This window comes from Parasteatoda tepidariorum, chromosome X1 (assembly GCF_043381705.1).
Source record: "Parasteatoda tepidariorum isolate YZ-2023 chromosome X1, CAS_Ptep_4.0, whole genome shotgun sequence".
NCBI classification, from domain to species: Eukaryota; Metazoa; Arthropoda; class Arachnida; order Araneae; family Theridiidae; genus Parasteatoda; species Parasteatoda tepidariorum.
Genome location: NC_092214.1, coordinates 26,109,714 through 26,121,945, shown reverse-complemented (window position 1 = coordinate 26,121,945; position 12,232 = coordinate 26,109,714). Strand labels below are relative to the sequence as shown.

The window sequence follows — 12,232 nt, the reverse complement described above, 5'->3', positions numbered from 1 at the left end:
AAGATTTGCACATTTATAATAAAAAAATTTAAGCAATTTTCACGCAAGTCAAGACATTGAGAATTTCGAGGAAAATCGCGCCGCGACAAACCTGCAGCCCTAAATATAAGCCACGCATCAGGTAAATTTGAGTCACTTTTTCTTTTGCAGCAATGCACATGTCAAAACTAAAAAAAAATACTCTAAATTGTAATTATTTATCAAGGAAAGAGATTTGTCGTATTTAAGAAAAAATGCATAATTTAAAAAAAAAAACGACAAATTAATTTTAATAAATTGATTCAGTTTAAATTAATATTTTGGATTAATAATTAAGATTAATTAATTAAATTAATAATTAAGATTTTAATAATGATTCAAATCATGCTAAACCTGATCACGGGTCTCTCTCTTTTAGGATTTTCTGATTTGAATTATGTTTACATATCACTAACTTTTTATTCATTTACTGTGTAAGCTGTGTTAACCTCTGTATTTTCAAATAAATATTGAATCATTTTAATTCAATTTTATTTTTTAATTTAGACCACGATTTTAGAGGAGCAGGCCCAAGTAGATCCAAGCAGTTATACGTTCCACCAGGACCAATGGGAAGACAAAGAAAATTCCGTTTGTATTTTTGTCCATATAATTTTCATTCTTTAATAAGAATCCTGTTTTAAGCAAAGTATGCCTTTAATTAACTACATGCAATATTTTTCATTATAATTTTTGAATTTTTAAACATAACTTTAATTAACTCCTTTTTTGATGTGTCTGATAAGCATGATTTTGTAGTTAAAACAGGTGGTTTTAACGTTTATCTTCTTTTAGTTCTCGCTGTGAATTTCGTAGTCTTTAATAAAGGAGGGGGGAAATTAACACTGTAGGAGGAGGTATAAAATATGAAACAGGAAAAATTTTATTTTTTTTAAAATATATATATATATATATATATTATGTATTGTTTTTTTTTACTAGAGATGTCACTGCCATAGAGAACGGTAACTTTACCGACATTTTTTCTCCCTGCAGTATAAAATTTCCCGAAGTATTAATATTGTTTGAGGGTTTACGTAAGTTTCTAGCTGCCAGATATATACTATGAAAATAATTCTTTTTAAAATTGTTAGATAACGAAAAAATTCAAGAATTTGGTATTTAACTTACTAAGAAAATTTCAAAAATGTTTTTTTAAAATTCTTTCCCCTTATTACACCTATTTGGGAGCAGGAGGAAATACAGAATATAATCTGACATTAATAGTTACCTTTACCTTCTTGGGTTATTGCAGTTTTTTTATAATACTTAAAAAACAACTAGTCTTAAAATTGCTACAATACAATAAATTTTAAGAGTTTGGTATTTAACATACAGAGAAATTTATAAAAATCATTTAAAAAATATTTCTATACATTGCACCAGTTTCGAACGGGTAGGAAACTATTTCTAACATATACATATTTATTACAGATCATAGATGCGTTCTAAAGTAGTGTAATTTTCTTATAAAACATTCTTGCAATTTTCTTGAAAACATTTCGTTACGAAAAAGGTACTCTGAATAAAATTAAAGAATTTTGTACTCAACTTACAGAAAGAGTCTCTGAATACCATTTTTTAAATATAATTACACATGACACCCATTGCGAAACTGTAGAAAACTATTCCTGGTGTTGATCATTGAAAAGAATTATTCCATGAAAGATCTTGCTTTTGGCCCCTAACAGCAATTAATCTTCCTCACTTCAATGAACTCAGCTGACAACTAAATGAAAGCTGTTTCCTAATGAAATAACTAATTAGGAAGAAAGGAATATGTCATCTACAGTAGTTGGAACAATTGTACACACTGTTAGAAATTTCTCGGAAAAATGGTTAAATAACAATTTCCTTAAATTTTTTTTTACTATATTCAAACAAAGCAGTCAAATAACCATAAATAAGATGGTCATAAAACTGTTAACTGTGAGTAAAACAGCTTATTAACTTCTTTACCCTAATACAGTTAAACAACAGAATTTTATCCCTCGTAAATATTATAACCGGGAGCACTAATCTGTCAGTCTCATAACCGACAGAGCTGGGGTTTGAGTCCCAGCGTTGGCACCACTACAGTTCCAAGTTTCCAGTGTCCTATACTCCCTAATTAATGTCATGTACTTTTTAAACTGCCCATTACCTTGATTAAAAGCTTTGATATTTTGTCCAGTTAAATTTCTTTTTTAAGGTTTTGAAACCATGCCAGTTGCAAATGGTTAAAAAAACTGTATATTTTTGCATTCATGGTTTTATAACCATACAAGTAATAAACTGTTTCTAAACAGTAAAGGTAAAAAAATGTTTTTAACCGTAATCTTTACAGTTAATCGGATGGACAGACTGATGCTGGTTATTTTACCTTAATTTCAGAAGGAAAAAAAATTCTAACAGTGTGCGAAGAGAAAACCGAAACTTTATAGTTAAACATTGATTGATGCAAAAATTATATACAAAGAATACTTCATGTGTTTTACTTAAAGAAAATTGACCACTAAAATAAAAATATACTGGAGACTGGAATAATGAGAAGATTTAGTTACTGCCTAAAGTTTAAATAAATAAACTAAGAAACTTGAAACCATTAGTTTAACATACTTTATTTTATAGTTGCAAGAGTTTAAAACTTAGATTTTAAGGTTAAACCTTCTAAAACACTTTGTATACATATAATTAATTTAAATATAATGATTGTGATTGGTTTTAATTTAAGAACTGTTATTAAAAATATAATTCAATTAATCTTAACTAGTCAATGTTTTGCGCGAAATGTTCGGGTATTTTTAATTGATTATATTTATGACATATTTAATCGCTAGACACAGAAAAAAATCTAGATAAATTTAAAAATCTAAACGGGAAATGGAAAATTTTGACTAAATTAAATTACTTCGAAAATAGATTTCATTATTGTGATACTTATACTTTATAATAATCACGTCGAACAAACATAAGCACAATGGAAATGCAATTTAAGTCCGTAAAAACCTCAGAAAAAGTTTTACTTAAAGCTTACTTTTTTTGTTCCTCTTTTTTAAGCATTATGATTATAGCAGTATTTTTGCTCTAAGTTTACTTGGCTCTAATTTCGTTAAAAAAAATTTTCCCAAATTTTCGGTTTATTTTCCCTTATTTCCATTTTGATTCAGCATTTTTGGTGATTAAAATTATATTTTACCTGTTCTTAATTTTAAATTTTATTAGATACTCTAAAACATGTTTAAACGTTTTTAAATTTAATTGTTAAACAATTCTTTCAAGAAAAAAATAAATCCTTAACTCTACTGACTGCAACACCAAGTATAAGGTCAGCAATTTGTCTACAAGTATACAAAACTAAATTTAAAAATTTATTGCTTTTTTCATTTTCAGAGACATATAAGGAAAAGGAACTATGTTATTCTTCGTCTTTGCAACAACATTATTGATATATTTTTTAATGCTTTAGATATTTTTAAAATATTTTTAAAATATCCCAAAAATATTAAAAAGAAATATCTTAGAAAAATTTCGTTATCAGCTAAAGGGTAATTTTTACAATATTATATTTCAGAAATATTTCTGAAAATAAATATAATTTTCTGCAAGATCTTTACATTTTATACGCAATTGAAATGTTTTCAGATATGTATTTTTAAGAAAATATTTTTTTTGTACATTTTCAACTTCTTACATAGCTTTTTTATGAGTTCTGCTTCTGTGAATTTATTAAGTTGAGTTCATAGCTGGTTTTTCTCGGCTCGTGTATCTTCATTATTAAGTTTGAAAGGAATTTTTAAATTAATACAGACATAAGCTATGGACAAAAGTCTTACGAAATACATTTTGTTTATTAAAATTAAAAAAAAAGATTAACAAAGCAATTGATTTTCTCCAAATGTTTGATTGAAAGATTACTTTACAATTCAAGTTAATTGAAGTTGTTTTTTTTTATTAATAAATGTGCTAGAAATCATTTTTTTGTCTATATAAGCATTTTAATTTTCTCCAAATATTTAAACTGTAAATTCGTTTTACTATACAAGTTAAATGAAGTTTTTTTCTTAATAAATATGCTAGTAAATCATTATTTTTGTCATTCAGTTTATTTATTTGGGAGACATGCAATTGTATAACATTTCTACTCAATAAAATTTGCATTTTACCATTCGAAATAAATAAGATATTTTTTTTTCCGACACATATTTAATTTTTAAAATGTAGGGACGAAATGTGAGTTATTTTAAAAACTAATTTCTTCTTAAAGAAATTAGGTTTTGAATTCAACGAAGTTCACACGTGTTTCATTTTAGTTAGCAAAACTTTTATCTGGGAAAAAATAAATGAGTGATTTAATCAAAAACCTAATTTCTATTTATAAAGATGTAATTTTTATTTTAACAATATACTTTTTGTATTATATTACAATCAGCATAATATTAATCTAGAAATCGCCAAATTTCTATTAATTGAAATTCGCTTTATTTACTCAAAGGAATTATGAGTATTTTATTGTATTTACTTTAGTATATCTTCGATACAGAATAAAATTTATATTCAAAACATTATTTGGCACAAGATGTATAGAATAATTAAAGCAAATAAATATACGTTATGTTTGTGTTATTCGATAGTAAGATCATTTAGAATTTTTTTGTCATTATCTCCAACAGCTGAAATTTCTTAACAAAAAAATATTTTACCAAGTTTCTTTCTAAATTAAGAAAAAAAATTATTTATGAAAACTCCAAACTGCAATTGTATTTCAATACGCATTAAAATAAAAAGTATATGCTGAAATAATTAAAAGATGAAGATAAAATACCGATGAATATTTTTTAAAAAACTTACATTCCCAGCTCTAGTCGTGCACTTTGTTTACTAATTTTAAAACAATTCGATTGCTAATGTCTTTGATTAATTTTGAGGACATGAGTATAAACTAGTTTTTTCGGAATGTTAAGGTTTTTTAGGTGAAACAAAAAATGTTATTAATTGAAAGGACATTTTGTTATGATAAATAAATATTAATTTCCTGAATTAACCTTTTTCAGTTTTCTAAGTGTAAAAATTTTTTTTTAGATTAAAGTTCCTAACTATTTTTTTAATGCAAAATATGCTAAAATACTTGAAATTTTCGAAAGTAGTTGCTTCATAATAACTTTCCAGCTTTGTAACGAGGCAATATTAAAGGAAACATATAAAAAAATATTTTTGGGCTATAAACTTTTGGATGAGGAAATAAACTATTGTTAGTGTTTCACACACGCAGAGTTTCACACAAATGAATTTTTTCAATGAATTTTACTTGAAAGGTAAAATTTATTGAAACATTAAATTTGGGTTAAAATTTGTTCGGCAAGAGACAAATGAACAAAAAATATTTTTTCATGCTGTGCAAAATGTTAATACTAACCTAACAGAGAAATAGATTCATCATTTAACCAAAATATTGTTACCTTAAATCTCGTGGTAACTTGCAGCAATCTTAATAAAGTGATAAATTAAGTAACGTTCTTGTTAAGGTTGAAAATGTTGATCAATATCCAAATTTAAGCAGAATTAGTTTTGGCAATTAAATTATTTAACTTATCAGGTTGCAGTATATTCGAACTATTTTATGAATTAATGTATTTTAAACTTTCTAAGAGTGTATAATGTAATAAAATTTCATAAAAAATAAGCAATTTTTAATTAATTCATTTTTACTATTTTTCGTAATTTTTTACTGTCACTTTTAGTATGTTGATTTAAATAATTGTGATAAATTGAATATGATGAATCATACTAAAAATAAAAGTTACTGAAATTTGAAAATAAGCCTTTATTAAATTAATTATTTTGTGGGAAATCTAAAACGCGAAATTACTATATATCTATCAAAAATAGTTTTAAACATTTCCATATAATGATAGACATTTGTATAATTTAAGAAATATCGAAAATAAACGAAGAGTTAAGTAATTAATTTCAAAATTTGCATTACATTGCCAGTATTATTTAAATGTATTATTTAAATGTAATTAGGTTCCATGAATTAAATATTTACAAAAATGTGCATTATAAATTTAAATGACTGATAGATAATTCGTGTTATGACAATCTCATCTTGCGAATTTTGTGATGAAGATGTAAATTAAACACAACGGGCAGTTCAGAAATTTATTTTTAAAATTTGCGTTTTTAAACCTTTATTTTGCTTACTGCTTTCAAAATTTTAATAATAAAAACAATGCCTTATACTTTGAATTTAGATTCCATGGTTTCTTTGTTCTAGATGTGTCCGTCAAATTTCGGATCTTTTGTTGAAAAGGTGACTATCATATTAGCTCAAGTGGATCAGTTCAAGGATAAGTTTTTCAAATTTGAACTGGCGAAATCTTATTCTGAAAAATAATTTTTTTATGAAAGAGTTGTACTCAATAGATTTTAACTTTAAAAGTCTTTTGAAAAACTAGTAAAATCTCGGATGCTAAGTAGGTATAAATCTCGGAAGAAAATATAAATGTTAAAATTAGGTTTAGAAATTATTTCGACATTTTGCCCCTACAAAACGTAATATTTTTCCTAAAAAATATTTAAAATTACTCCATTCATTTCGGAGTTGAAACTTGAAAATTTTTGGAAATAGCAGTCGAATTTCAAAATATTTATTTAATTGTAATATAACATTTAAGTAATACAAGAGAAAGGAACTGATTTATACCTACTGATGTTAAGGCCTGAGGAACTAAAGACTCGTCATGAGAGTATGAATTCAGATTATGTTTATAAAATATGCCCCCTATTATTTAAATCGGCATTAGATCAAAACTCTTTATTCAGAAGCTGTTTAAAAGTGAGACGTTATAATGCCTTTAATGGATTAACCAAACCTAATTAATCTATCAGAAGCAAAGGTCTCTCCAATATATTTTACTAATTCAAAGAAGGTCTCCAAATAAAAAAAAAAGTCGATATTTTGTCTAACATGGCTATTTTAAACCGCCACATTTTTAAACAAATAGTAAGAACATTTCAAAAAGATGTTCTAAAACTAATTTTACTGAACTATACTTCTTAAACTATATTTAAATGTGCTAGAAATGTGAAATAAAATTACATTAAAAAATGTTAAGAAGTTTAAAAATGTTTTTTTGCAGTTACAATTTAGCTATCAAGGTATTGAGCTGAAACTGCATAGAACTGCCGTTTTATTCCTGTAAATAGCTTGAACTTGTCCTAGATTTAGATGGATGAGTACAAGCTTGTCTGGGAAGTAAGAGTGCTTGGCTTACATTGCTGATAGCATTGTCATTATCATGCTATCTGTTTCGCATCTGTGAATCCTTTGCCATCATGGTCCCTAAAACTTCATATCTGGCTCTATGGGAACACCACAAAACTCTGCAATTCTTACCGAAGGGCTTTGGTAACGTTTTCGGTAAATGACCATTGGTAAATCTTGTAAAATTCAGTAATTTTGTCATAAAATCATGGATCATGGCAAAAAAAATCCAATTATTTCGTTAAATTAATTTTTCAGTTTTGTAATTTTTATATAGAGTGTGATAATAAGAACTATAATTTTGAAAAACAGAATTTTTTGGGAATCATATGAACGGAAAAATTAAGTTTTTAAAATACCGTATATTTTAATTTTATTAACCAAAATTACGTTTCTATTTCTTTTAAACTTTTCAAACCAGAAATTTTATTACCATACAGTGGAGGAATTTTAACAGAATTTTATTTTTCAGCGTAGAAAAAGTATATTCTAGAATAAATTTGCGTTATTCATACTACTCAAAATAAGGGATCTAAAATAAAATGGAAAACAATTTGATGAAATTTGGAGGAACAATTAAAAAATTATCGTTACCTCAACTTGGTACACGCGATGGTTCGATGGAATTAAAAGTTTTCTCAGTTTCAATGGATTTGAATGGATCGTTTTGGGAAAATATTTTTCAAGGAAAATACATAGGGAAAGGTTTCCAACGAGAGAAAATCTTTTTAAAAATGAGATTAGAACATAGAAGTTATTATGACATTCATTATTTTTCTATCTAATGTTCTGTGACTGGTATAAACCATTAGAGATAGGCCAAATTTGAGAAACTCAAAAGCCTGCAGAGTTATAGTAAAAAATAAAAAATTTATTTGCAAAAGCCAGAAAATGTTTCCTAATATGATATAGTACCAAGACAGTACCAAAACATATTAAACTCACAGGCATGTAACATGTCTATTTGCAGAAACGTTTTATCACAGAAAAAATAATTAAAACATAAAAAAAAGTATTCCCTTCATTAAACATAAGAAAGTATAAAATATGACACGGTATAAAAATAAAGCATTTCAGTGACGAACTGAAAAATTTAGAGATGGAAAATTTCAAAACTCTTTCAATGCTTGCACTTTAATCGATAGGATCTTCTGTTTTTTTCCTTTGATTTTTACATTATCTTCATATGTGTTTTAAAAGTTTTTTGGTCGAGTCCATCTTCTCCTTCGGTAGGTTACAATAGAGGAGTTGCTTAGTAGAACTATCATCCGTCAATATCAATTTATGGTTAATATACAGCATTCATAATGCTGCTTCTCAAATTTTTTCCAGCTCAGAAATTTTTGAAATACATTTAAGATTTCGAAAAAGTAAAATTTCTTTAAAAAGAAAGAAAGAAACAGAAACAGAAATAGAAAGAACGTAAGAAAGAAAAAAGAGAAGAAGAAAAATTCATTCAAATTTTAAAAATGTTATAATTTTGTCGAATTATATTATTTGTGATTTTAAACAATAAATTTTAAAAGAAAGAAAGAAAGGAAGAAAAAGGAAGGACAGAAAAGAGAGAAAGAAAAAACGAAAGGTGGGTGGTAGAAAGGAGGGAAGAAAAAAAAAAGAATCGAACAAAATATTCAATCAAATTTCATTGAGATTTTTTCTCGTTTGTATGCATTTTCCTCATTGAGGAACACAAAAATGCCGGTTTATTTTAAAGAATAGCAGTCAGATGGAATCATAAGAATTTTGTAATAATGAGAAAAAGGTTAAACAAAATATGAGAAATTTTAAGAAACCTTGCCAACCTCTTCAAGGACTACTAAAAATAGCTGGACAAATTATTTTAAGGAAAGCACAAAAGCATATCTCGATTAAGATCTTAACCTATCTTTAAAATCCTTTTTAAACGAGTGACTCCATAGAAATAAGTTTTGAAGAGACTGCATGGCTTCCAGCAATTCAGAATTCAGTTGAAAAATATAGCCTTAATTTTTTTTTAGCCTGTCACTGGGAAAAAGTAATTTAGGTTGGTTAACGCGTTTTATTTAGTTTATTTGGGGGAAATTCCTATTAAATTTTGGTTTGTTTCGAAAAGAACTCGAATTTTATTTGCAGTTGCGTATTATTCTCTTGGTGTTTTCAGTTGTTTATTGTTTTTTATAACATTCTGAAAAATAGAATAAAATCATGAAATTTAAAGTAATTTATCTTGGAAATATAATTTTGTATGAATAAGTTAAGTTCTTGGGTTTTGAAATTGAATGATTACAAACAGAAATAATAGAAAAAATATATTATATAAAAGTTATTCTTTTATAATATTTTTTCATGNATTATATATATATATATATTATATATTATTATAAAAGAATAACAATAAGGAAATTAAATAATAAAATATCTATAATCAATATTTAAAATATTTTTTTGAATAATCTTATAGAAATATTAGGGGGACCGGAAAGTAATGTCGTCTCGATGCATTTGATATTTGTTTTAGATTTATAAGATTTTATTTGTAATCAATAATGAATTCACAGCCTTTTAACGCCGGCTCGAAAATGAATTAAAATGGATAGAAAAAATGAATTGGTTTTTAAGACTAACGAATATTTAAGGCGCTGAAAGGACATTACTTTCCAGTCCCCTTTATTTTTTTATAAATGGACTCTGTGTGGGATTATCTTAAAAAACTCTTTTGGGTCTGTGCAATTTCTTGAAGGGTGCAAATAAAACAAAAATTGTTTATTCAAAGATAATTCGACACAAAAAATAAATTTCAACTGACGACTTGAAAAATCTCTTGCTTACAGACTCTCCCCACATTTTGGGAATTATAACAACTAAAGAAATATTTGCTGAATTAGAAAGAAGGTACGTTTTCTGCCATATTTTAATACCTCTTTAATAATCTGCCCTTATTAATTAGTATACTGAAAATATGTCTTTCAAATCACTAAGATTACATCCATGTACGGGAAACCATTCAATTACTTGATCAGAGTTATTTAGAGTGATTCATTTTTCTTCTTCTTTTTTTTTTCGACTTATTGTACGTTCATTTTTCTGAGAAAGTCGGAATGAAATAACTAAAGTCACGCAAGAAAGTTTGAGGAATATAAAATTGTTTTTCTTAGTTTTAACGAAATAGTTCTTTAGATTAGTAATAAATGACTTTTCAGAAACATATTTCGAGAAAAAATATATTCGGTTAGATAATTTCGGTTTGAACATCATTGAAAATAATTTCAATCATTACTATTTTTAGACAAAATGACAAATGCTATAGTATATATTAACCTATTTGTTGGTGTTTAGGTTATTTCTCTCCGCTATATTAGAAACTTAGTATAATGGTTAGTTTAACATTAACACGCATGCAACTATCTAAATTTATTACTTTTATTCCTTGTGGAATATCAGTTACTGTGCAGTTAAAACGTAATTTTATAGTTTGTTGGTTTTGCTACACTGTTAGAAATTTCTCCGAAAAAATTGTTGAATAACAATTTATTGAATGGTTATTTAACCATATTTAATCAAGACAGTCAAATAACCATAAATAAAATATTAATCAAACTGCTTATTAACTGCTTTCACCTAATACTGTTAAACAGCCAGAATTTTATCGCACCAGCTAGAACCACCTTATGAAGGTATTTAGTTCTTTGCAACTGCTTACATATCATAGCCGAGCGGGTTTATCTGTCAATCTCATGACCGGCAGAATTGGAGTTCGAGTCTTAGTGTTGACACCACAATATTTCCTCCGTTCCCTTCAACACATGAAGAATTTCCAGTGTCCTGCACTCTCCAATGTCCAATACCTTACGAAAAACCGAACTCCTGTGTCTAGTTAAATAATAATTTTCTTTCTACGTTTTTGAAAAATGCTAGTAGAAAATGGTTAAAAAACCGTATAGTTTTGTATTCATGGTTTTATAACCATACCTTCCGAAATGGTTTACAAAACTATAAAGGAAAAAATGTTCTTTACCGTGAACTTTACAGTTAATCGGATGGACAGACGGCTGCCAGTTATTTCACCATAATTTTAGAATGAAAATTTTAACAGTGTATCGCAATTAGTGTCCCTGTATCTAAAGGGGTTAGGGAGTAATGGCAAGCTGCTTAAAAATAGTTAAAAAAGAAAATTAGCTGAATCCATTATCACACTTTTCGAAGTTTCTCTCAAACATCGCATCAAAATCATGTTATCTTTATGAATTTTAGTTTAATTTTTTTCGAAGCAAAAAACACGTAAGTCTGCACTAGACAAGCGTAAATTATTTATTGGTTTATTCCGATATTTGAAAATAAGAATATAATTTTAACTCGTTTGCAAAATTTCCTACTAGAAATAACATTTTAGTTAAAACTAATGTTTAAGGAAAATATTAACAACTCATTTAAAATACTTTTCAGTAAATTTCGGCTCTCAACTAATCCCAGCGTGTGAACCGTCTGTCGTAACTCCCTAACTATGTTAAATACGGGACCTCTAGCAGCAATCGTTGCATCTTCTCAGTCTAGCAGCGACCGATTTTTTCTTGTTTCCGAGGATCAAGATACAACTCAAAGAACATCATTTTAATATCATTGAAGCTGTCCCAGCGATTGTGAAATCAGCTTTTTGAAGAAAGTTTCCTAGTGAAGCATGGGAGAATCTTTGTGTATGATAAAAAAGTAGGTTGGAAAGTATTAATCCTTTATACTCATATAGTTAATAAACCATTTTTAATTGAAATTAAAAATCATTATTATTTTATTAATTGATTTCTAATTAAATTAAATGACGTAATTTTCCAAGGTTATCTTCTGCAAAGTAATAACCTTGTATCTATTGTAATAATGTTTTCTAATATTGATTAAAACAGCCGTATCACTCATTTGGCAACAATATATATATATCTATATCTATCTATCTATCTATCTATCTATCTATCTATCTATCTATCTATCTATCTATCT

At 26.8% G+C, this 12,232-nt stretch overlaps 1 long non-coding RNA gene across 1 annotated transcript; it reads left to right on the top strand.

The window, feature by feature from the left end:
• The first annotated feature begins 43 nt into the window (after positions 1-43).
• Positions 44-611, top strand: LOC139427129 (uncharacterized). The gene is made up of 2 exons (XR_011638279.1): positions 44-121; positions 526-611. It is a non-coding gene; the product is annotated as an uncharacterized lncRNA (long non-coding RNA).
• The last annotated feature ends 11,621 nt before the right edge of the window (positions 612-12,232 follow it).